We start from the raw sequence: 26,621 nt of genomic DNA on the forward strand, positions 1-26,621 counted from the left end.
ATGCAAACTCCAAATAGACAGCACTTGAGGACAGGATCAAACCTGGGTCTCTAGTGCTGTGAGGCAGCAGCACTACCAGCTGCGTCACTGCGGACAAAGTCGTAAAGGAATTTGCAAATGAAGATGAGAATCGTAAAATCCAGCCAGACTACAATGAGTGATAATTAAGGTCAGTAATGATTTGGCTAAACCAATTTGTTAATCTAGGGGTTCTATCTTTGCACTTTTCACTTTTTCTCTCTCTTGCTTTTTCTCCTTTGTTCTTTTCCAACTATAGCTAAAAGATAAAATTGAAGCTGAACAATAACTATTATTTCATATGCCGTTGGTTATATCTTTGTACATTTGCTTCCAATAAATTTTAAAATCTTTTTTTTTTAAAGTAATGACAGGTGATGAATATGCATGAAGCTGAGCTTTGCATCAGCTGGAGTTTGTCAAAGCATGGAAGACGAAGGCTGAGCTGGGTGATCATTGCAGTAGATGAATCTGGAGTCGAGAGGTAATGTTGAACGAGGTTATGCACTCTGGGCATGGAAGGACACATCGGAATACATTGGGTTGAAACATTGAGCATTTGTACTGTTCTATAAACTTAAACCAGCATATTCCAATAGCGGCAACACCATCTTATTTCTCCTATCCTCACTCCCTGTCCTTTCATGAAGCCCATTCTCAATGCCCAATGACCCAAACACTTCAACCAAGTGAACGAGCAACTTACCTGTGCTTCATTATTTTTAGCTAAATGTTTAACCGGCTCATGAGGTGGTCCTCTCTACATTGACAAGACCAAATGCAGAATGGTAGGTACACAAAAATGCTGGAGTAACTCAGCGGGTGCAGCAGCATCTATGGAGCGAAGGAAATAGGCAACGTTTCGTCCCGAAACGTTGCCTATTTCCTTCGCTCCATAGATGCTGCTGCACCCGCTGAGTTTCTCCAGCTTTTTTGTGCACCTTTGAATTTCCAGCATCTGCAGTTCCTTCTTAAACACCACGTTTATCCTCTGTGCTAGTCAGTATATGAATAGCCATGGTCTCCAGTATTAGTGATCTTTGCAAAATCTCAAACCAATAGAGTGGCAAAGATGCCAAACCAAGGAACTGGACATAACGTAGTCTGTATCATGTTGACCTACTTTGTCTCCTACACTTCAGCGCCCTTGCTCAGAATATTTCAATAACCAAGGTTTCAGCTTGTCAATGCTGCATATGCTTTTGGGCCGAAACCCTTCTTCAGACATCAGAGGAGTTCCTTCTCAAACAAATGCAGAATGGTGATTGTAATGCTGAATATTTCAATTCAGCCTGCACATTTGTCTGTTGCTTTTGCTCCCTGCCCAAACTCATACATTGACACCCCTGTCCTTGGCACTATTCCCACAAACTCTTTTTTTGTCAGCATGAAGAACAAAGACTCCTTTCTTTCATTGGACAGCATTGTGGCCTTCTGCACTTAATATTTGGATCAACAGTTTCAGACTTCACTGCTCCAATAATTCCAGGTGGATGTATTTGCGAAGGCACTAAAACACTACAGATTCTGGAATTTGGAGCAGAAAGTTAACAACTGGAGGAACTCGGCAGTCAAACAGCATCTGTGGGGGGGAAGGAATTATTAATGTTTCAGGTCGAGAAATTCAGTGATTTCTGTGATGCTATTTGCAGTTTCTCATCACCCATTTTTTTTTTTTTTTTTTTAAATTAGAAGCATTGTACATACATCTTAGTCATGATATGCAACATAATACACTTTGTGTACAACTTCTCTTTTTTTTTTAAAACTTTAACCTGTAATAGAAAAGGAGAAAAGAGAAAGAAGAATGAGGATAGTAGTGAAGTGTAGTCCGCAGTAGTTGCTGTTAAATGGTTACGTAGACTGCGTGCTTGAGAATGTGAAAAAAATAAATAAAATAAAATAAAATAAAACAAGGCCCCAAAGAGAAAAGGGCCTTAAGAAGGGAAACATAGAAAATAGGTGCAGGAGTAGGCCATTCGGCCCTTCGAGCCTGCACCGCCATTCAATATGATCATGGCTGATCATCCAACTCAGTATCCTGTACCTGCCTTCTCTCCATACCCCCTGATCCCTTTAGCCACAAGGGCCACATCTAACTCCCTCTTAAATATAGCCAATGAACTGTGGCCTCAACTACATTCTGTGGCAGAGAATTCCACAGATTCACCACTCTCTGTGTAAAAAATGTTTTTCTCATCTCAGTCCTAAAAGATTTCCCCCTTATCCTTAAACTGTGACCCCTAGTTCTGGACTTCCCCAACTTCCCCAAAGGAAATAAGTAAAAAATCCAAAGAAGGTGGAACTAAACAAAAACGAAAGGGAATGTGACTAATTCATAACCATCCACACCCATTAGTTCTAAAACAATTACTTTCCCTGGAAACTCATCACCCCCATTTTTGTCCTCACCTTTTTATATGACACCATTTTCAATAATCATATAATCTTTGCCTTTTCTCGTGCTGCATTTTGTTAAAACCTGTTACAGTTCTATACTTTCCCAGTTCTAATGAAAATCAATGTCGTCAAACATGATCTCCCTTTCTCTTGTCACAGATGGTGCCTGACCTGCTGAGGAATTGCTGCATTTTCTATTTTTAATGTATGTAAATGCCTATAGAATGGTGGGGGAGGATGGAAAAACCTTCATGCACAATGTCTCATATCAAGTGCTCAGACTTGGCGTGCCTCATGCCTTATTCAGCGTCGCTACAGCTGCTTGAGGTACAGACGCTACAGGAGATCAGCAGCTGTCCACTTGAATAGTGTAACTTCCCCCAGCTCAGAAACAATTATAGACACATATAAAATAGGTGCAGGAGGAGGCCATTCGGCCCTTCGAGCCAGCACCGCCATTCATTGTGATCATGGCTGATCGTCCCCTATCAATAACCCGTGCCTGCCTTCTCCCCATATCCCTTGACTCCACCAGCCCCTAGAGCTCTATCTAACTCTCTCTTAAATCCATCCAGTGACTTGGCCTCCACTGCCCTCTGTGGTAGGGAATTCCACAAATTCACAACTCTCCGGGTGAAAAATGTTTTCTCACCTCAGTCTTAAATGACCTCCCCTTTATTCTAAGACTGTGTGTGGCCCCTGGTTCTGGACTCGCCCAACATTGGGAACATTTTTCCCGCCTCTAGCTTGTCCAGTCCTTTTATGATTTTATATGTTTCTATAAGTATGGAATCTGATGAGCAATGGCAGTAATGTTTTATAGACGAGTGCATCTGCAATCGTGATTGCCCATGGGAGGGAGGAAGTGAATGGTCAGAGAGATAGATTGGGTGTTGATTATGTACACCAGATCATTAGCCATATACTTTATCCTGGATGGCACTGGGCTCTATGAGTATTGTTACAGATGCATTCCCTTTGGCAAATCACAACAAAACACAGGCATATTGTACGTATGCAAAGAACAAACAGCTTTGTTTAGTGCCCTTCATGTTGTCAGGACATCCAGCGTGCTTACATAGAAACATAGAAACATAGAAATTAGGTGCAGGAGTAGGCCATTCGGCCCTTCGAGCCTGCATTCAATATGATCATGGCTGATCATCCAACTCAGTATCCCGTACCTGCCTTCTCTCCATACCCCCTGATCCCCTTAGTCACAAGGGCCACATCTAACTCCCTCTTAAATATAGCCAATGAACTGGCCTCAACTATCCTCTGTGGCAGAGAGTTCCAGAGATTCACCACTCTCTGTGTGAAAAAAGTTCTTCTCATCTCTGTTTTAAAGGATTTCCCCTTTATCCTTAAGCTGTGACCCCTTGTCCTGGACTTCCCTAACATCGGGAACAATCTTCCTGCATCTAGCCTGTCCAACCCCTTAAGAATTTTGTAAGTTTCTATAAGATCCCCCCTCAATCTTCTAAATTCTACAGATAATAGATTACATGTGAAGTAGTCGCTGTTGTTTCATAACTAGTGACCCATAGGTCATAGCTCAAATTTCACCCCAGCAAACCGTCAATTATGTCCTGCACACACGGAACAGAAAGAACATGGGCTCATATTTCCAGTCAATTCAGTGTTATGTGGAGGGCTCAATAAAGCAGATCAGGCTTACATGAGTTCAGCATTAGGATTACGAAGAAAAAGTTAAATGATGCAACTGAAAGACACAGGGTGGCACGGTGGCGCAGCGGTAGAGTTGCTGCCTTACAGCGCCGGACACCCGGGTTCGATCCTGACTACAGGCGCTGTCTGTACGGAGTTTGTACGTTCTCCCCGTGAGCTGCGTGGGTTTTCTCCGAGACCTTCAGTTTCCTCCCACACTCCAAAGACGTACAGGTATGTAGGTTAATTGGCTTGCTGTAGGTGTAAATTGTCCCTAGTGTGTGAAGGATAGTGGTCAGTGCGGATACAGTAGACCGAAGGGCCTGTTTCCGCGCTGTTTTTCTAAACTAAAATAAACTAAACATGACGCTAAGAATGTAGGGGAAGTCATCTGATCCCTTGAAGCTGTTATGCTGTTTGATAGGTTCATGTTGACCTGTATCTAGACTCTAGCTACCAATCATGTTGTTTAAGAAGGAACTGCAGACGCTGGAAAATCGAAGGTGGACAAAAGTGCTGGAGAAACTCAGCGGGTGCAGCAGCATCTATGGAGCAAAGGAAATAGGCAACGTTTCGTCACGAAACGTTGCCTATTTCCTTCGCTCCATAGATGCTGCTGCACCCGCTGAGTTTCTCCAGCACTTTTGTCTACCTAGCTACCACTCAGTTCACTAAGGGAATATTATTGCTGCATATGGATTGTATTCCTGGATATTGGGTAACATGGTTGTTCGCATGGAAATGACCTGTGATGATAGCAGTGAGCAGTCTCACATGTGCCCAGGAAGTTGCCCCAAAGTTTGTAATTGTGCCAAGGTCCTGATACTGGAGAAGAAGGCATATAAGGCAATGCACTGTAAAAGGAGGGGGGCCCTACAACGCCCGGCGCGGCCTTAATTTGCCGCGGACTAGCGCCCACCGGGGGCTTTGACCTCGACTTCGGGAGGGAAATGGAGTGCAGGGGAGAGACAAGAACTTTGCCTTCCATCACAGTGAGGAGGAGAGCCACTGTGATGGATGTTTATGTGAATAGTGTTAGTGTGTGTTTTGGTTCTTTTATTGTATGGCTGCAGAAACTACATTTCGTTTGAACCTCATGTGAGGTTCAAATGACAAATAAAGGTATTGTATTGTATTGTATTGTATTGTATAATCTATCAATGAATTAGATCCAGTGGTTCTATGAACCTCTTGCGGCTATGTTAACTCCTCAGTCATCATTCCCTCAGTCATTGAGAGGAGGGACAGGCTGCAACTGGGCAGATGGGAAATAAAGTCCTGTCCACACATCATTTTTTGACCATTCATCCATCCATCCATCATCACATCTGCCACAATTTCCAAATGTACCTCGTGATCAGAGACATTTGGAAACAGTTGAAAGAAATGTGAAAAAGGTAGAAAATAATCATTTTCTCTCCATACCCCCTGATCCCTTTAGCCACAAGGGCCACATCTAACCCCCTCTTGCTATATTTAAGAGGGAGTTAGATGTGGCCCTTGTGGCTAAAGGAATCAGGGGGTATGGAGAGAAGGCAGGTACAGGATACTGAGTTGGATGATCAGCCATGATCATATTGAATGGCGGTGCAGGCTCGAAGGGCCGAATGGCCTACTCCTGTACCTATTTTCTATTTTCTATGTTTCTATTAATCAAAACAAATTTATTCTAATAACATTCATCTGGTGTTAATTAATTGAAAACATTAATATTCATTAAAATTAAAATAAACTTACCCTCTTTTATCTTTTTAATGAAGATTGGTGACTGTGTTTAGATGAGAGAGCCTGTAGTGACACAAAGCATGTAGTGATGGCATACAACAAAGCATATCCCCTTGGCTCAATACGTTACACGACAACACAAGGCTCAGTGATAAATCTAAGGACACTGCGAGGGACGAGGTGCACCCGCATCTGACCTCCTGCCAACTCTTCTACTCCACATGTGCAGATGTGATAGTCCAGAATGCCCATACACACATACTGCAACTAACCACGATTCTCTATGGAGAACACAGTAGTCACTTGGTGTTGTTAGGTCACAGGGTGTTGAATAGCTCCATGAGTGCAGGGGAGAAATAAGACTTTGCCTTCCATTGAACAGAGGGATCTGGGTATAACCGTGCATAGTTCGTTGAAGGTGGAATCTCATATAGATAGGGTGGTAAAGAAAGCTTTTGGTATGCTAGCCTTTATAAATCAGAGCATTGAGTATAGAAGCTGGGATGTAATGTTAAAATTGTACAAGGCATTGGTGAGACCAAATCTGGAGTTTGGTGTACAATTTTGGTCGCCCAATTATAGGAAGGATGTCAACAAAATAGAGAGAATACAGAGGAGATTTACTAGAATGTTGCCTGGGTTTCAACAACTAAGTTACAGAGAAAGGTTGAACAAGTTAGGTCTTTATTCTCTGGAGCGCAGAAGGTTAAGGGGGGACTTGATAGAGGTCTTTAAAATTATGAGAGGGATAGACAGAGTTGATGTGGACAAGCTTTTCCCTTTGAGAATAGGGAAGATTCAAACAAGAGGACATGACTTCAGAATTAAGGGACAGACGTTTAGGGGTAATATGAGGGGGAACTTCCTTACTCAGAGAGTGGTAGCGGTGTGGAATGAGCTTCCAGTGGAAGTGGTGGAGGCAGGTTCATTGGTATCATTTAAAAATAAATTGGATAGGCATTTGGATGAGAAGGGAATGGAGGGTTATGGTATGAGTGCAGGCAGGTGGGACTAAGGGGAAAAAAAAGTTGTTCGGCACGGACTTGTAGGGCCGAGATGGCCTGTTTCCGTGCTGTAATTGTTATATGGTTATATGGTTATATCACAGTGAGGAGGAGACTCGCTGTGATGGATGTTTGTGGAAATTGTGTTGTGTCTTGGTTCTTTTTCTTGTTTGTATGACTGCAGAAACCAAATTTCGCTTGAACCTTCAAATGACAACAAATAAATCATATAATTGTTTCATTGTTTGGCACATACATTGTGAGCCAAGGGACCTGTTCCTGTGCTGTACTGTTCTATGAATGAAAGCATCCCGCATGTCACTTTAATCACCTTATTGATCTGCTCGGCTACTTTTAAGGATCTGTTGGCATATGTGTCAATGATGCTTTGTAATTTCACAACACTCAATATGCTCCCATTTATTGTGCTCAATGTGACTTGTTGCCACTCTCCAGACACATTACCTCACACTTCTCTGGATTGAATGCCGTTTGCTACCTTTTTGGCCAGATTCAGATTAGTTTATCGTTGTATGCTGTCAGCTGTTTGCTTCAGATGGAAAAACCCAGTGTGACACAGTCTCTCTCTTAGACATTTCTGAAACTTGCAGATGGGGGTCAAACAGGTTCCATTTGCAGCTCTTTGCTGGGACCAGGAAGGCGAAAGGGTGGATAGACAATAGACAATGGACAATAGGTGCAGTAGGCCATTCGGCCCTTCGAGCCAATGTGATCATGGTTAATCATCCCCAATCAGTACCTCGTTCCTGCCTTCTCCCCATATCCCCTGACTCCGCTATTTTTAAGAGCCCAATCTAGCTCTCTCTTGAAAGCATCGAGTGTCCGCCTCTACCCCCCTCTGAGGCAGAGAATTCCACAGACTCACCACTCTCTGTGAGAAAAAGTGTTTCCTCGTCACCGTTCTAAATGGCTTACTCCTTATTCTTAAACTGTGTGGCCCCAGGTTCTGGACTCCCCCAACATCGAGAACATGTTTCCTGCCTCTAGCGTGTCCAAGCCCTTAACAATCTTATATGTTTTCGTCTGTTAGGTGAGCACTGGATGTTTGTTGAAATCCAGTCCTGTGCTGGCAAACATTTGAGAAAAGAATACTGAAAGGACTGTGATAGATGTAGAAAAGTCGTTTCTATATGTGGGGGTGTCCAGAAATAAGGCAGTTCCGCTCTAACAGGTGCCTCATTAAAACATTCATCCGCAAACACGCCTGTAGTTTATTCTTATTAATAGAAATCTCACATTCTCATGCATTACTAATTCAGTCTACCAAACTGTGGCAATCCAGAAAACTGACAGCTTATGTTCAATCAATTTTTAACTTTCCAATGTAATGACTATAATAATTTTAAATATATATCTGTTGTTACTTTTTAGCATTATTCCATCTATTGTGTCGTTCAACCTACTTTGCCTTTCATTCTCTTGACTCTGAGAGATCCTCACAGAATGAGGCAAAGTTGGGAGTTGGGGAGGTTGGAATGTATGACTTCCCTCTTCAGGACCGAGGTGATCAGGGCATGTTGGAGTATTGTAATCCAGACTGATTCCAGACTGATTCCTGGGATGTCAGGACTGTCTTATGAAGAAAGACTGGATAGACTTGGTTTATACTCTCTAGAATTTAGGAGATTGAGAGGGGATCTTATAGAAACTTACAAAATTCTTAAGGGGTTGGACAGGCTAGATGCAGGAAGATTGTTCCCGATGTTGGGGGAAGTCCAGGACAAGGGGTCACAGCTTAAGGATAAGGGGGAAATCCTTTAAAACCGAGATGAGGAGAACTTTTTTTCACACAGAGAGTAGTGAATCTCTGGAACTCTCTGCCACTGAGGGTAGTTGAGGCCAGTTCATTGGCTATATTTAAGAGGGAGTTAGATGTGGCCCTTGTGGCCAAGGGGATCAGGGGGTATGGAGAGAAGGCAGGTACAGGATACTGAGTTGGATGATCAGCCATGATCATATTGAATGGCGGTGCAGGCTCGAAGGGTCGAATGGCCTACTCCTGCACCTAATTTCTATGTTTCTATGTTTCTAATCTACCAATGACAACAAAATGTGGACTGTTGTGTACTCAAGGTAGAATCATTACACCTTCAATGTCTCTGTCGTATCCTGCTCGTATATCCTAACTTCACTTGAGCTAAGCCAACTAATAGGCATATGTTGGGGTGGGAGATTGCAACCTTCACGTGGTCCGCCCTGTTTCAATGAATGCAATCAACCCAGCGTGCACAATCAAATACACAAAGGAGATAATAACAAATGATGTTGAAGGATTATATGAGGGATGGTGGAAGGCATTATAAAAGCAAGGTGGATCTGTGTATAATGTTGTATAATTCTACATGAGCCCTTGTTGAGTTTCCGTCTGAACAAGAGGCGTGGTTTGATTAATCCTTAACCTCCAGGTAATCGGAGACTCAAGGAATAAGTCACAGGAGGTACATCATATGCCAACTTTGTGAGAATTATCCCACAGTTGCTAGTAACACCTCTGGGGCATAATCTGGCTGATAGAAATATCAGGTAGATGATGGAGCAATACATTTGCTACAAACAGCAGGAGTGTAGACGAATGAATTGACTCATTATGTGGACATTGCCTGGTATTTACATGATAGGATTCAGCTGCCTGTATTCCTGGAGGAGTCACCGCACAACTTCCTGCCTTCAACTGTCCTGGTATTGGCACCAACATGCCTGGTGCCAACATGCCCATCCTGAAAACTTTCCTAATCCAATTTAATGTCATCATCGATATTTTTACAATTAATAAACAAAGATGTTCAAACAAAATGAAGAATGAGCATTTTTTTTAAAATTACACATAGTGATCTTTCACCTAGGTGGCTTTCTGCTGAATCTTGGAAACTGGAGAGTATGTAGCCTTAGTAATATTGATTGGTATCACTTTAAGAATTGCACCTTGCATCCAAATACAGTATTTGTGACAACGGTGTTTTGTGTGGAAGAATGCAGCCTGACATTGTAAGGTTTTCTTTTACTTAATAAACATCTTCATTTGCTTCATCTCGGTGAGACCAAGCGAAGGCTTGGCGATCGTTTCGCCGAACACGTCCGCTCGGTCCGCAATAACCAACCTGACCTCTCGGTGGTTCAGCACTTCAACTCCCCCTCCCATTCCGTATCCGACCTCTCTGTCCTGGGTCTCCTCCATGGCCAGAGTGAACAACACCGGAAATAGGAGGAGCAGCACCTCATATTCCGCTTGGGGAGTCTGCATCCTGGGGGCATGAACATTGAATTCTCCCAATTTTGTTAGCCCTTGCTGTCTCCTCCCCTTCCTATCTCTCCCTCAGCCCTCGTGCTCCTCCTTCTCCTTTTTCCTTTCTTCTCCCCGCCCCTCCACCCCCCCATCAGTCTGAAGAAGGGTTTCGGCCCGAAACGTTGCCTATTTCCTTCACTCCATAGATGCTGCTGCGCCCGCTGAGTTTCTCCAGCATTTTTGTGTACCTTCATTTGATTACCAGTTTCTTTCTCAAGGAGGTACTGAACTTCAGGGCAGTCCTGAAATGCTGCCAAACTTATTTTGTGAGCTTTTCTTCCGGTAATAAAAAGTAAGAGTCTACAGTTAATCTTATAAATGTTAGCATCCCTGAGGTGAGGTACTGCATTACCCATTCTTGTTGCATTAACCGCGTAGATCTGCCATGGCTGTTACGAGTATGTATTTGTGAGTTGATTCCAGGTCAGTTCTATATTATAAAAATAATCTAGTATAGGAAAACACTTTGGGTGCATGGTTGAAACCTGTTGCAACATAATGCACCTTTTTTTCTCATATATTTGGGATTAAACCTACACAGCATGTTTCTCCACTGAAGGTGTGGGATTCCAATCAAAATTCTAAGCTAGATTTCTAAACACATCTTATATTTATATATCACTGTTGATGTGGTGGAATATCTTGACATGATTCATAAGAATGTGATAAAAGGAAAGCTTCAAAAGAAGACATTAGAATGAATATAAAAGAACACAAAGAGCTGGAGTAACTCAGCGGGTCAGGCAGCATCTCTGGAGAACATGGATAAGCAACCTTTAAAATTAATATAAATCATTTTTTGGAAGCTCATTGGGCTGGGTAGGGACGCAAAACCATTGGGGGGTCGAATTCCAGAATTTGAAACAAAGGCAGCGGAGAGAAATTGTGAGAAAGAATAATTATGTGGAAGGGAACAGAGTTAAGATATTGTGAACAATCGCTGGAGGGGCAAGGGCACATATCGATTTTAAAACAAGGAAGTGAGTTCTAAAATTCATGGGAATATTTGGAGGAGAGAAGCTAACATTATTGTATAATATCATTATCCTTTCCAAATAAAACCCAAACCTCTGGAACGTCAGAAGTTAAGGGGAGACCTTATATGAGTATATAAATTATATAGAGCATAAATAGGATCTACTATCAGAATCCCTTTTCACACAATGGGAACATTAAGTACTAGAGGGCATAGCTTTAAGGTAAAAGGAATGAAGTTTGAAAAAGATGTGGGGGGCAAGTTTTTTTGACATAGAGAGTGGTGAGTGACTGGAACATGGTGCCAGTTGTTGGTGGCGGTGGATGCAGATACAATAGTAGCGTTTAATAGGCACGTGGATATTCAGACAATAGGGATATGGATTATATGCAGGCAGTTTATAGTTGGCATTAGCATCATGTTCGGCACAGACATTGTGGGCCAAAGGGCCAACACCTGTACAGTATGTTCTACATTCTAAAATCAGCATCTACTTGGTGTTAATGTTTCAAGTATGTCTTTTATGGCTCATAGAGTACCACTCTCACCATTGGATTAAAGAGTTGTGAGCCTCCATCCCACTTTACAAAATTAATTTGATGCTCTCAAGCAGTGAAGATGAAGGTGTCAGAAGTGCTACCAGAGTGTCAGAGGTGCTATCTTTCAGAAGAGAATTTAAATGAAGGTCTTGATCATCACTCCAGTGGATCGCTCAGTGGTTTTTCAAAGAGCAGGGGAACTACCTCTGGTATCGTGCCAATATTTATCACTCAATCAATATCACAAAAGCAGAAAAAATGGTCATTATCAGATTTGTGTGAACTAGCTGTGTGCAAATGAGTGACGTGTTTCCTACAGTACAACTGCGATTACACTTCAAAAAGTACTCCAGTGGCTATTACACAGTCTAGAAGAAAGGTGTGCAAGGCATTATGTAAAATGCAATAATTCTTTTAATATCTACTGTATTTCTTGTTTTTCTAATAATGCTTTTGGTAAGTACCAGGTGAGGGAACTTTTGATGCTTCCTGTGAAAACTTTATTTTCTAATTTCAGACCATATGTGTGAAGCATCTTGCATATTCACTTGCTCTAACCCTGGGGGTTCTGGTATACACAGCCAATCTATCTGGCAACTTCTCAATCAATCTGCTTCGAGAATTCCATTGCCAAGAAATGACATGCTGTAACATATCAGTTGCATAAATCTGAGTATCAAAAGTTTTAATATCAGAACGCATCTTAAACTAAACCGCAGAACGTCACTTTTAACAGAGCTGGAATTGTATATTGAGAATGAATGTTGTATCGGGCAAAGTGTGAAAACCAAGACATTTGTGGTTGTTGCTAACATGTATTTCAATGTTGTAATGGGTGAACAAGTCTTGATGATGATGATGTCTTCTCCTTGTCCCTGATGCTTCCTATTACAAGGGAAATTGGAAATCAGCTGAGTTTCCTGCATCTGATTCTTGACGTACGATTGCTGCTGGAGGAAGCATCTGTGTAAACATTGGCCGAGGACAGGGTTGGTGTGTGCCTTCTCCCACGATATTTCAATAATATACGGCTAGTAACTCAAGTTGGATGAACTCCTGGGGATGTCATCGCATGACCTCTGCCCCACATTCTCATTGTTGGTCACAGAACATGTCCACTCACATGGGCATCCTTTGACTATCCATTGACAAGGTAAATAATCCATTATTTTTCAGTTGAAAGATTCCTGGCTGTCAATCAAACAGACTTTTTCTTATCTCAGATTAAAAAAAAAATTTTTTTTTAAATCATTTTATTTATTAGTACAGTACATTACAATTGTACAAGCCAAATATATCTTATTACATTTATTGTACCGATTCATTTTTTAAGCTTTAAAAAGAAAGAGAAATAAAGAAAGTAAAGAAAGTGAGAGAAAGTCGTGATAGTGTGATCAAAAAGAAAGACCCATTAAGTAAAGAGTTAGGGAAAAAGGAGGGGGGGAGGGGGGAAGGGAACTAATTTTAATGCTAAAGTTGATGTTGGTCATGAGCCCAGAAGTACTGAATAAACACTCATCGATTTTCACATGTTGAAAAAAATATTTCGACCAAGCAGCAGGGATGTAGAAAAATGGTCATTACTCCCACAGACACGAGATTCAGCTGCAGGAATTTGACAATAATTAGTTTCATTATATTCAGTATGGTAAATAATGTGCACTTATATAGTGCTGACCACATGAAACCGCAGGTTCCTGCTGCTCGCACATGAGGCTGGGCTATGTAGATGCAATCTTGCAATTTCAGTGCTAGCCATCACCACGTCAAACACCTCTCAAATTTCAGCCTTCGACCTCCAGCCCTGGGATGCACGTAAACCGAAGCAGCTGGTGGAAACACGCTCGTGAAGCCAGCAAGCCTTCAGAGATCACTTTCAGTGAGGCTGCAACAGCATCAATGCACAAGGTTTACTTGTAAGAAACACTTGCATTGTACAGTAGACCGACTCTTGTGTATGCTGCACTCTTTTGTCACTTGTTGCCCTTTGTGTTAATTGAGCTGTAGATGCTCACAGTTCATAGAAACATAGAAATTAGGTGCAGGAGTAGGCCATTCGGCCCTTTGAGCCTGCACCGCCATTTAATATGATCATGGCTGATCATCCAACTCAGTATCCCGTACCTGCCTTCTCTCCATACCCTCTGATCCCCTTGGCCACAAGGGCCACATCTAACTCCCTCTTAAATATAGCCAATGAACTGGCCTCAACTACCCTCTGTGGCAGAGAGTTCCAGAGATTCACCGCTCTCTGTGTGAAAAAAGTTCTCCTCATCTCGGTTTTAAAGGATTTCCCCCTTATCCTTAAGCTGTGACCCCTTGACCTGGACTTCCCCAACATCGGGAACAATCTTCCTGCCTGCATAATCTGTCCAACCCCTTAAGAATTTTGTAAGTTTCTATAAGATCCCCTCTCAATCTCCTAAATTCTAGAGAGTATAAACCAAGTCTATCCAGTCTTTCTTCATAAGACAGTCCTGACATCCCAGGAATCAGTCTGGTGAACCTTCTCTGCACTCCCTCTATGGCAATAATGTCCTTCCTCAGATTTGGAGACCAAAGCTGCACGCAATACTCCAGGTGTGGTCTCACCGAGACCAGCAATGCTTTGATGTTAAAATTCTCATCCTCATTTTTCAAATCGGTCTAGCAGGCCCCTCTTGGTCATGACTGGCCATGGGTGATGCATCCTGGTCGGATGCAAGCCTGGGTGATGTCATATGGAGGACAGGCTGTTGCCCATGCAGCAAGTCCCCCCTCTCCACGTCGTTGATCGATCCGCAGGGCCATTAGAGTTTGGCACCAGCGAGCTGCCAGAGCGAGGTTGTAGACAACGACGAACTGCCTTAGGGGCTCCGACTCCGGATTTTCTTGAGGTTTACTCCTGGAGCCTTTTCCATGACTGGATATGGCCACAAGGCAGTGGAGGTTTTAAATCAGAGTTTCCCCTCTCCTGGATGGACTGCCTTCCCAGGCTGACGAGCCCCATCTGCACTAGACTCGTGGGGGCGGGAGCGTCTACCTTCCCGTGCAGGTCTATGGCACCTGCCCACTGCCCAAAATCCGTCTGAGTCATCAGTATCCGCTGCTTTGTCTTTTACTTTTATTTTACATTATAAGATTTTCTTTGTTGATAAAGTACGTGTATGTGCGTGTGTGGGGTGAGGGGGGGGGGGGGGGGAGGGAACAGCATCATGAACTTCACTGAAGCATGCCACAGAAAATGCAGCATGCTCCTTAAAGCACTGCAACTGCAATGCCTCCCTGAAAGTGCTTACATAGAAACATAGAAAATAGGTGCAGGAGGAGGCCATTTGGCCCTTCGAGCCAGCACCGCCATTCATTGTGATCATGGCTGATCGTCCCCTATCAATAACCCGTGTCTGCCTTCTCCCCATATCCCTTGGCTCCACTAGCCCCTAGAGCTCTATCTAACTCTCTTAAATCCATCCATAAATATGGTAGAAGTGTTGGGGAAAAGGGGTGAGATTTCATAAGTTATTCTTCTTCTCACTCCTTTTCGAGCTTGTACAGACACAGAGTTGGACATTGGAAATTTGCTTTTTGTTCTTTTCATTGCTTGTAAATATTGATTGTAATGTCCAATTGTTTGATAATTTCGATTTTGTTACTATTAATGTCTTTAATGTCTTTACTTGTTCGGAATAAATAAAATAAATAAATAAATAAATAAATAAATAAATAAATAAATGAATAAATAGAATCCAGTGACTCTGATTCCACTGCCCTCTGTGGCAGGGAATTCCACAAATTCACAACTCTCTGGGTGAAAAAGTTTTTTCTCACCTCAGCCTTAAATGACCTCCCCTTTATTCTAAGACTGTGATACATTACAGGAATACAAGTATCCAGGTCAGTCAAAGGTTTCTTTCTTAGAGAGCCACCGAGCTTCTCCAGCTCAATGAGCACAAGGACAACAAGTAACAAAAGATTGCAGAATATACAAGAGTAATTCTGCTTTACTATTTAAGTGCCTTTTACAAGTAAACCTTATAGAGAATCTGGTGACGCTCATGTTATATTTATCGAGTGGGATATGAATTCAGAGGCTTGGACATTGGGGCGATAACTGGAATATCTCTTGTTGGGTTTTATGCCCCTGTCCCACTTAGGAAACCTGAACGGAAACCTCTGGAGACTTTGCGCCCCATCCAAGGTTTCCGTGCAGTTCCCGGAGGTTGCAGGTGGTTGCCGGAGGTTGCAGGTAGTGGAAGCAGGTAGGGAGACTGACAAGCTGTAAGCAGGTTGTTGCTAAGCAAATGCAATTGGACAGGTTCATATGTGTGTATATATTTATGTAATGGTATATGGACACACTGATCTGTTCTGTAGTCAATGCCTACTATGTTCCGTTGTGCTGAAGCAAAGCAAGAATGTCATTGTCCTATCAGGGACACATGACAATCTTGAATCTTGAATCTAAAAATACTGGATAACCTAGGCATAACCTAGAGTTGAGCAAAACTGCAACCATTTCTGGGCCTCACATTAAGAAATCTATCGCTGCCTTTTTGCAGAAATTTCAAGACTCTAGAAGAATGATTCCACCGTAATACTTATGCAATCGTCATCAATGGCATGCAATCAGGATGAAAAACACTCTGCCGTTATCATAAACTCAGTAATTCCAGAGTTATTTTCATCCCGAATGGTCACAAAGCAATCTGCTCATACTGACGCTGTTCTCCAAAGGCATGCTAATTAAAGAGACAACATTGAAACCATGCAGTTTTTTTGTGCTGCTGTTGACAGCACATACGACTCAAGTTAAAAATCGTGCCTTCATCGCATCTTCAAAGACTCTTCTGCAAACGAACTTACTTCTAGGGGGTAACTATCTGGACCTTTCTCCCCCCCAATAACATTTTCCAGTGGTTTGAGGATTACAGTTTGAGCCGTGCATGTTTCCTTTAAGGGCTAGCTCTCAAGATTTTATCTTCTGGGCTAAGTGCCAGCAACTGCAAAATTGTATAAAGTACCAGAACATTGCATGCTGGAACTGAAAAAGGGTGTAATTGCACAAGGGAACTGGTGACAGCGTTATAAGACATTTGCCACAGACCTTTTAAAACAGTTTTAGTATGTCACACTGTTTGTACATTCTCACTCTGACCGCATGGGATTTCGCAGGGTACTTCGGTTTTGTCCCACACTTCAAAGACGTGCGGGTTTGTACGTTAATTGGCTTCTGTACCCCAAGAGTGTAGGATAGTTCTAGTGTCTGGGGTGATCACCGGTCGTTGCCGACTCGGTGGGCTGAAGGGCCTAATTCCACGTTGTATCTCTAAATTAAACTAAAATAGCATTATTCTTTACAGACATGTTCCTGGCAACCTAATAAAAGAGCCTAGGAGCACAAAAATGCCGGAGAAACTCAGCGGGTGCAGTAGCATCTATGGAGCGAAGGAAATTGGCAACGTTTCGGGCCGAAAACCTTCTTCAGAACTAAAAGAGCCTGACTGCAGCCTGGATGGTCTCCATGGCCCCCCTGCAGATATACTGATACTGCTTTTTTAACCAGCTTGTCCAGGTCTTTTTCTCATCTCCACACAGCATTCATTCACTGAGTTACAAACCTCCCTGTAATGGAAGAGTATTACTGTATTGTGATATGTCCTCTTAAAAGAGCAGACTGCTGAGATCACACCTGTGAGCCTAAATGTTGGCAGCTGCCAATATTAGCAACAAATCAATACAGTATATGCTATGCTAGAACCTCCACAGTGTTGCTACACAGTGCAACCTGTGCACATTACATACAGGGGACTTTCACAAACAGGAGTAGGATGAATTATAATTTCTAGACGAGGGTGCCTGTGCTAGTAGCCCCATTCTACAACCATTACATTAAACTAAGTCCCACCCGTTCCCCCCCCCCCACCCCCCCCCCCCCCCCCCCCCCCCCCCCCCCCCCCCCCCCCCCCCCCCCCCCCCTGGGTATATCAATATTGATGCGTTTAAGAAGGAACTGCAGATGCTGGAAAATCGAAGGTTGACAAAAGTGCTGGAGAAACTCAGCGGGTGCAGCTGCATCAATAGAGCAAAGGAAATTGGCAAAGTTTTGCGCCAAAACCCTTCTTCAGACTAATGTAGGGTGGGGGTGGAAGAAGAAAGGAGAGGAGGAGCCAGAGGGTTGAGGGAGAGCTGAGAAGGGGAGGAGACAGCAAGGGCTACCGGAAATTGGAGAAGTCAACGTTCATGCCGCTAGGGTGCAGACTGCCCAAGCGGAATATGAGGTGCTGCTCCTCCAATTTCCGGTGGTGCTCACTCTGGCAATGGAGGAGGCTCAGGACAGAAAGGTCGGATTCGGAATGGGAGGGGGAGTTGAAGTGCTGAGCCACCGGGAGATCAGGTTGGTTAATGCGGACCGAGCGGAGGTGTTCGGCGAAACGATCGCCAAGCCTACGCTTGGTCTCACCGATATAGATCAGCTGACATCTAGAGCAGCAGATGCAATAGATGAGGTTGGAGGAGGTGCAGGTGAACCTCTGTCGCACCTGGAACGACTGCTTGGGTCCTTGAATGGAGTCGAGGGGGGAGGTAAAGCGACAAGTGTCGCATCTTTTGCGGTTGCAGGGGAAAGTGCCCGGGGAGGGGGTGGGAAGGGAAGAATTGACCAGAATCATCAATATTGATTCTGTTTCTCACTAACTGTGGAGACGATTGCGAGGGAGGAATGGCATAACAAGAGGAAACATGCAGGAATTGCGATGTATAATTAATTGTTGCATGTCTGATTCGAGGATATAAGGTACATATACATAAAATTTGTGTTCTCATTCATCATGAATTCAGCCATTAATTTCCTCAGCTCAGATCAAAACTGATTTAAAATGTTCTGTATTTCATAAAGTGCATTTGATGCCCGCACTGCAGTTGAAGTTATTCCATAGCTTTCGAAGCTTGCAGGAAGCAATGGCAGAACTAGTATCTGGTGTTCAGACATTGCTCTAAATGCCTAATTGTGGTGGAGAAAGAGCTTCCACTGGATGGGCCCTGGAAATCTGCTGGAACAGGCATAGTGTTGTTACACAGCAAAACCCGACGTTGTTCCTCTGTGTATATTACATACAGGGGACTTGCACAAACAGGAAATCCTGCAGATTCATAGTCGGGTGATGGTGATAGGACATTGCACTGGAGGTCAATACTAGTTGTGGAGCCCATTAGCTAGAATACAGTGCTGCAACGGTATGTAACTTGCACAAGTGATTAAGGTTCTTCTTCTGTCGTGTGTCTTTTAGACCTGCAGCTCCGTTGAGGCGAGCCAGGCCAACGTGTCATCGTCCAGGTCAATCAGACCTTGTTCACCATTCAGTGGCCGGTGTTTGGGGCAACTGGTGACAATGTGCTCCACTGTCTGTGTTGGGTCCCCACACTGCAAGAGGCGCTGTCCATGAGGCCCCACCTCTTCATCGCTACTCCATAGCGTCCGACGCCTGTCCTCAAGCTGTTGAGGGTTGTCCACTGCTTTCTGGGCATGTCCTGGCCAGGGACGTCCATGGGGTCATCAATGTAATGGTGTAGCCTAGATGGTTGCGCTGACTTCCACTGGTCTCTCCATCTCGTCTTGACCCAGGCGGCCTTGGGGGAGACAAAGACCACGGAGCCCGCGGTCTCTTGTCATGGAGACCGATTTCAGGAACTTCAAGCCACGGGAGTTTCGACTGCCCGGACGCGGGATTTTCGATCGCCACGACGCGGGAGCTTCGACGCGGGAGTTTCGACAGCCGGCTGCGGGATCTTTGATCGCCCCGACAGCGGGAGAATAAAGAGGAAGAAGTTCGGACTTTTTTACATCCATCACAATGAGAAATGTGGGGAATCCACTGTGATGGATGTTTATGTTAACTTTTATGTAGTTGTGTGTCTTGTTGCTTTTTTTTCCCCGTATGGCTGTATGGTAATCCGCATATCACTGTCCCTTAATTGGTACACGTGACAAAAAAAGACCTTTGGAAACTTTGAACCCGTCCTTTGAAAAATGGTATGAAGATAATGTTATGGGTACATATAGGGATTTTATAAAGCCATGGTGCTTTATTTATAGTAAATGTCGAATAGTGAGATTTGTTAGCTCATCATGATTCACCTTCAGCATAAATAACTGCTGCATGATTGAACGCACAACTGACTGAAACTACGTGCAAAATATAGCTCCTGACATTTGCAATGGCTTTCAGGTTTGGGTAACTCTTCACACCACACGCACACTAATGCTCACCGCAGACCGAGAATACTTATATTTCCCGAAATATACTATTGAAAATGGCCATATGTTGTGCTTTCTTTCTTTGGCTGGCTTTCTGAAAGGGCCACTAATTAGTTCCACTCTCCTGAACTTCCCCTGTAGCCTTACATTTTATTCCTTCACTTCCCCGTTTGCACATTATTGAATCTACCTCTCCTGCTCTTTCAGGTGGGGCATGGCAGACCAGTCAAGTCAAGTCAAGTCAAGTTTATTCGTCTCATACACATACGAGATGTGCAGTGAAATGAAAAGTGGCAATGCTCGCGGACTTTGTGAAAAAAGACAAACAGACAAACAGACAACCAATCAAACTACAAACAGAATGGAACAGAATCACATATTCTTTTACATATTAAATATTGTGGGCGGAAGGTATAATATGATCAGTATATTACGTTTACATTTCTAGGGTGCTATTTCACATAAATGTATCGACATGACGATTGAATGTGCACGGGAGCAGAGGCAGAAAGACAGACAGCATGCAGGCAAGCATGACATTAGGGCAGCCATCACCACTGAAGTGGAGGAGGAAGAGGAGGAGAGAAAGCCAGCTCACATTAGGAGTATAAATAGTACCAAAAGAACGTGATAATACTGTGGGTTAATAATTATTCTTTTTTTTTCCCTAATTAGGTGCCTTCTTTGTAAGATTGCAATGCAGCCGATATATCATTTCCCAGGAATTCTTCCTAACCCATCAGATTGGAGACAATTTATGCATTTTTGTAATTTTTCACCGGGATTTGCAGGCACAGATTTGATATTTGTTTTTGCTGGTTGAGTCATGCCTGTTGCAAAAAAAAAGCCCTTCACAATAGGAAGCTAATTCCTGTATACATATTTCAGCTTAAAATGAGAAGAGCTAAATTTGGCAGCAGATTTAAATCCATGTTTTTTGATCAACAACTTCATGGTTACACTGAAGAAATAAGAACTGAACCGAGGTGTTCATGTAGGCCTGGAAATCCATTCCACTCTTCAGTTGTGGGTCCTGATAGATGGATGGTATCCCAGTAATAGCGTAAAAGAACAAACTATCTGAAAAATGTTGCTTCCTTGGAAGACCTAGCTGTAATAAGTCTGAAGAAGGGTCTCGACCAGAAACGTCAACCTGTCCCGCTGAGTTACTCCAGCATTTTGTGTCTAACTGGCTGTAATATCGGCTGTATTATACACTAGGACTTTCCCCAGAGGGAAGGAGGCTGAGGGGTGATGTTGTAGAGGTTTGTAAAATCGCGAGGGCACAGATAAGGTGGATGGTCACAGTCTTTTTCCCAAGAGTAGGTGAGTCTAATACAAGAGGGCACAGTTTTAAGGTGAGAGGGAAAAGGTTTAAAGGGTAGCTGAGTGGCAAATTTTTCACACCCAGGTGAATAAATGGAATGGGTTGCCCGAGAAAGTGGTAGAGGTGGGTGCAATTACAATGTTTAAAATATATTTGGGCAGGTACTTGGATAGGAAATGTTTTTACAGGATTTGGGAAAAATGCATGGAATTGGGACCAGTTCAGGAAAGCATCTGGGTTGGCATGAATGAATTGGGCCGAAGGGCCACATTATTCCTATACTGCATGGAAGGAGAATCCTCCATCTGCCTTACAGGTATAACTGACTTTGTATTGGCACACTGGGTGAGTGTGGGGGCTGCTGCTAGATTTTATTAGACTTATGTATATTAAATAACTGATGCAATTAATTATTAGTACAAACAAGGAAACTTTCTAGCAGGGTTTAACACCTCCTGAGACTGTAATGACAAAACCAATCCAGGAGAGAGTTTTTGAAACAACCTTTGTTTTTCAAACAACCTCTACCCTGACAGGTGAGTAATGCCCCCGTCCCACTTAGGAAACCTGAACGGAAACCTCTGGAGACTTTGTGCCCCACCCAAGGTTTCCGTGCGGTTCCCGGAGGTTGCAGGTGGTTGCAGCTTCCAGGTAGTGGAAGCAGGTAGGGAGACTGACAAAAACCTCCGGGAACCGCGCGGAAACCTTGGGTGGGGCGCAAAGTCTCCAGAGGTTTCCGTTCAGGTTTCCCAAGTGGGACAGGGGCATAAGAAGCTTAGGTGGTGAGCAACCTGCAACAGTGTCAAGCTAATGTTAATGTTATTCAAAGAGATGAAGAATTGGAGACATCACTATGATTCCGTCACAAACTATCCACCTGCCCACCCAGTTGGCCAGAACCTCTCTCATCTGTGGAAGAATCCGTGATCTTCATGTTGTCTCATCAACTCCCTCAGAGCCCACAAAACCAGAATGGAAGTAGGTCATCTTTGACCCTGAGGGTCTCTTAAGAAAAGGAAGAGCTATGTTTCCTTTTAATGTCACTGCTTGATTTTCCTTATAGTTATTGAAACATAGAGAGCAAAACCTAAAATTTAAGTCTACCTACCAAGCTAGAACTAGGGCAATTCTTCTAATAAAAAAAATAATAGAGATGTCCAAATTTATAAAAGATTCTGATGTTTATAGTGTTTTTCTCAGAGGAATACGTGCCCATAACCAGATGATAAAGACTTAACATAATCTGTAAAAATAATAGATGGAAAATAAGGACATTTCTTTAATAGCAGTGAACTGGAATTATCTGAAAGGTGGATGGAGTACAATCAACCCTAACTTTTAAGTGGAAATGAAGCCTAAAAGGTAATACAAGTGTAATGATGAGGAAAGTGAAAGAGAGTGGGGTGAGCTGAATAACTCAGAGCTAGAACAGTTACAACAGGCTAAATAGCCTCCTTCAATAATATCGTGAAACTGTGTGACTGTAATCTTATTATCAGAAATTAATAGGAAAATGTGCTCTTCCCATTACTGTCCTACAACGTACAAAACCCACCTTCAACAATCATTTCTGTCCTCCAGCAGTGATTTTAATAGCATATCCAAACAATACTGTCTGAGGTTTGCTGATTATTCTGAGGAGTTTGCGACTCTATATAATTTTGTCTTACACTTCCTATGGTATGATCTGTACAGCAAATGTTTACACACGCACGCATGGTTTATCAGATAAGTACATGTAAACAAAATGTATAAATATTTCACTGACCACAATACTCTGACGTAGTAATAATGATTAAACAATGAATATGTTTCCGATTTATAAATAAAATAAACATATAAACCACTCGTGTTAGTCCTTTGCATATTCACAGCTTACTGAATTAACAGATCAGAGCCTCTGAATCATTACAGTATCATAATGAAGGCTTCACATTTTGAATTTAGTATTGCGTTTATGTAATTCTGCTTAAACAGCTACCAGCCATGATGTGAAAGCAAGCATTAATTTCAAGAGAAAATAAAAATAGGAGAAAAGACAGTAACAGAACAACAAAAACCTACCAGATTCTGCCATTCGGAGTTACTTCCAGCACAGCAGTTTGAAATGTGGATCCTGATCCTGACAGGTGAGCAGCAGAGTCCTGAACTGAGGCAGCAACGTCAGACTAAAGTACAGTTTCCTGCTTTCAGTAAAACAGAGGGGGTTGAGGCAGGAAGTCTGCAAGCTTATCGCAAAAACTGTAGAATTACGTGGGAGGCCAAATAAAAAAAGCTGACAAAATCAGAGAACTGGCATGTTTGAACGCAAGGTGGGTTTCCAGTAAACACTTACCCTTCACAATGCCTGTAACCACAAAACATCAGCCTTTCATAACCTTGCTGCTAAATGTATTAAACTAGATGTTTCTTTTGGTGATAATTTGAGTATCCGGTGGAAAATTGTAACTAAAATTATATTTACAATTAATGTGAAGTAATTGTAATCTTACATAACAGTAAAATAGTAATGTGACCAAACATGACATAAGGACTATTTTATCATCTATTCCTGGTATCAATCACAGACTAGAATGTGCCTCCATGGAAACTGGTTATGGTCTTATAATCTGTCATGTATGAATCAAAATAATGAGTATCGAGAACCATCAGTCCTGTTCTTGCTCAACATCTCAACACTTTCCATTTGTGATGAATGGCAATATGACGCAGGAGATACTAAGAATGTCGAAGGTGACTAGCTCAAACTCGTTAACCAGACACACGGACCAAGAATTCAATTTTCCAATTGAAATTTCTTATTCCTTGCCTTATTGTTATAGCCAAATGGGTGCAGTTTGGTCACCGCATAACAGGAACAATGTGAAATTGCACAGAGATTCACGAAGCTGTTGTTTGGGCTGGGGAATTCAAGTTATAAGGGAAGTATGACTTAGCAGTTGTTGCTTTCTTTGGGGAAAAAGCAGCTGAGAGATTTAAACATGGGTAGTAAAATTAGCAGAGGCCCATATAGGGTGAACAGTAACAAATTATCTCCTTTTGCAGAGAAGTGAATCAAAAACAGGAGACGCAGAATTCTCAGAAAAATTAAAGCAAAACTGAAAACTTTGTTTACCAAAGGAGTAGTGATGAGGGTCTGAAACTCAGTTGCACAGTTCCTTAAGGGGCATTGATGGTGAAAATCCTTGTCTCATTTAAAAATACTTGGATGAACATTTCCAAGTGTCATAGACTGCATGGGAAAAGGCAAAGGCTTAAATAGGAAATAACCTAAATAGGTCTTACTTTTCCAAGTATGATTACCAAATGATAATATGATTAACATATGATTAGGGGAATTGTAGCACCTGCACAGGTATTTATGTTGTATGGGTGTATCTTCTGCAATGTCTTCGTATTTTCAAGGTTGTCATGTACTTACCATGAACGTTTAGATATTGATAATAGGTCAGGGAGGGGACATGGTGAATATATGTTGATATCTCAAAGAGGAAGCAATGACCACTGGATAGTCTTCCTTTGGATATCAGGGGTGTGTAATTATGTGGAGAACATTCATACAGCATCATGTACCTTTGTGATGACATTCGGTGGACTTAAACATAAGAATGTTATTAAGATGACAGATAAGCATGACACCATGAAGAAAAAGTGCCACTGAAAAAATCTAACCTGTTAAATTCTATTATAAAACATAGAATAGTACAGCACAACAATAGGCCCTTGTCCCACAATCTCTGCACTGAATACAATGTCAAGAACATCTCTTATCTATCTACACAAAATCCATATCCCTCCATACGTTGCATAGATATATATATATATATATATATATGCCGATCCAAAAGCCTCTTAAATGCCCCGATCTGCTTCAACCACCAACCCTGCCAACACTTTTCCAGACACTCAGCAATCTTGTGTAAAACACTTGTCCCACTCATCTCCTGTAAACGTTGCCCATCTCACGTTAAAGTAATGATTTCTCCATCTTGAGAAAACGTTCTGTCTACCCTATCTATGCCTCTGAATTCGATATACTTTTATCAGTTCTCCCCGGCATACCAGAGAAAACAAACCAAGCCCTGTCCAACCTGTAGAGAAACTCATGCAGTGATGTACTTGATATACATTTAGAATACTGACCTCGAAGAACCGCAAGCATCTTTCTTTGGGTGAGTTGTGACTTCAGCCATTACAGTGTTTCACTTCTGACACCTGTCTTCAGTTTTACCAGAACTCCTTGATGTCACATTTGGTCAAAAGCTGCATTCATGCAATAATTCTCACCTCCGGTCTATTATTCAACTTTTTTTTATTCATGCTTGAATCAAACCTGGATTGAGACTTGGTGCCAAGTGATCCTGTTAAAATCCAAACTGGGCATCATTGATCAGATTTCAGATGAGCAAGTGCTGCTTGATAGCACTATTGACAATACTTTCAATCATTTTGCGTTTGACAATACTTTCAACATTTTGCTGATTGAATGGAGAGCAATTAGATAGATCAGATTCATCCTGATTTTTATAACAAGATATACCTCGGCAACATTTCACATTATGTGGTGCATACCAGTGCTATAAAAATGATGGAACAGCTTGGCCTAGCTACTTCTGAAGAGCAGGTCTTCAGAACTGCATCTTGGATGTACAGCCTTTCCAGTATCCAATGTTTTCAGCTATTTCTTAATATCAAATGCAGTGGCTCTGTTACAGTGGCATTTGGCTCTGTTACAGTGAGGATCTCATGCCTTGGATTGTGGATCTCATTTGTGGATCCTTGCTCTCCCTTTCTAGTCAACAATCAGCTCCTTGATCTTATTGACTTCGAGGGCAAGATTGTTGTTCTGGGCCATTCAAGCAGATTTTCAACCTCCCTCCTATATTCTGATTCACATCACCTGCAATTCATCCAACAATGTGGTATCATCAGAAATGTTAAAGACGGCATTGGAACTGAGTCTGGTTACCGAGCCATGGGTCTGGTAGAGCAGGGGACTGAACACAAAGCCATGAGATGCTCCTGTGTTGATGGTTGTCGAGGAGGAAGTGTTGTTGCCAATTTGTACTGATTGTGGTTTGCCGATGAGGAAGTCAAGGATCCAGTTGCATACAGATGAGTAGAGATCCACTTCCCCGAGTTTCTTTTTTAATTTATTATTTTATTTTATTTTTGTTCGAAGCAATTGTACAGAGATAAAACATTCGGCATCTAAAATGATACAATTATTGTACAGCTTCATTGTTCACCTTATAACCTAAATTATGAAAATGAAAAAAGAAAAAAAAGAAAAGTAGGAAGTGAAAAGATAGATTGAAGAAGAACCAAAGAAAATCCCCTAACTACCAAAGCAGTGTAGCAGAAAGATATAGAAATGAAAACAAAAAGAAAAAGAAAAGTGGAGATATACCTTGCCCCTTGCCCCCC

The 26,621-nt window shown here is 42.3% G+C and overlaps 1 protein-coding gene across 1 annotated transcript in view; it reads right to left on the reverse strand.

Moving 5' to 3' along the window:
• The window catches only part of LOC129713708 (ankyrin repeat and fibronectin type-III domain-containing protein 1-like), a 90,839-nt gene extending 65,907 nt beyond the window's left edge, over positions 1–24,932 (reverse strand). Inside the window, exons 1-2 of the mRNA XM_055662959.1 lie at positions 23,259–24,932; positions 5,824–5,874 (exon numbers count right to left, since the gene is read on the reverse strand). The gene's annotated coding sequence lies outside the window, so the exon portion shown is untranslated. The remainder of the gene's footprint in view (positions 1–5,823; positions 5,875–23,258) is intronic.
• Positions 24,933–26,621: the final 1,689 nt, after the last annotated feature.

The sequence above is a fragment of the Leucoraja erinacea genome, chromosome 37 (assembly GCF_028641065.1).
Source record: "Leucoraja erinacea ecotype New England chromosome 37, Leri_hhj_1, whole genome shotgun sequence".
In the NCBI taxonomy this organism is placed as follows: Eukaryota; Metazoa; Chordata; class Chondrichthyes; order Rajiformes; family Rajidae; genus Leucoraja; species Leucoraja erinaceus.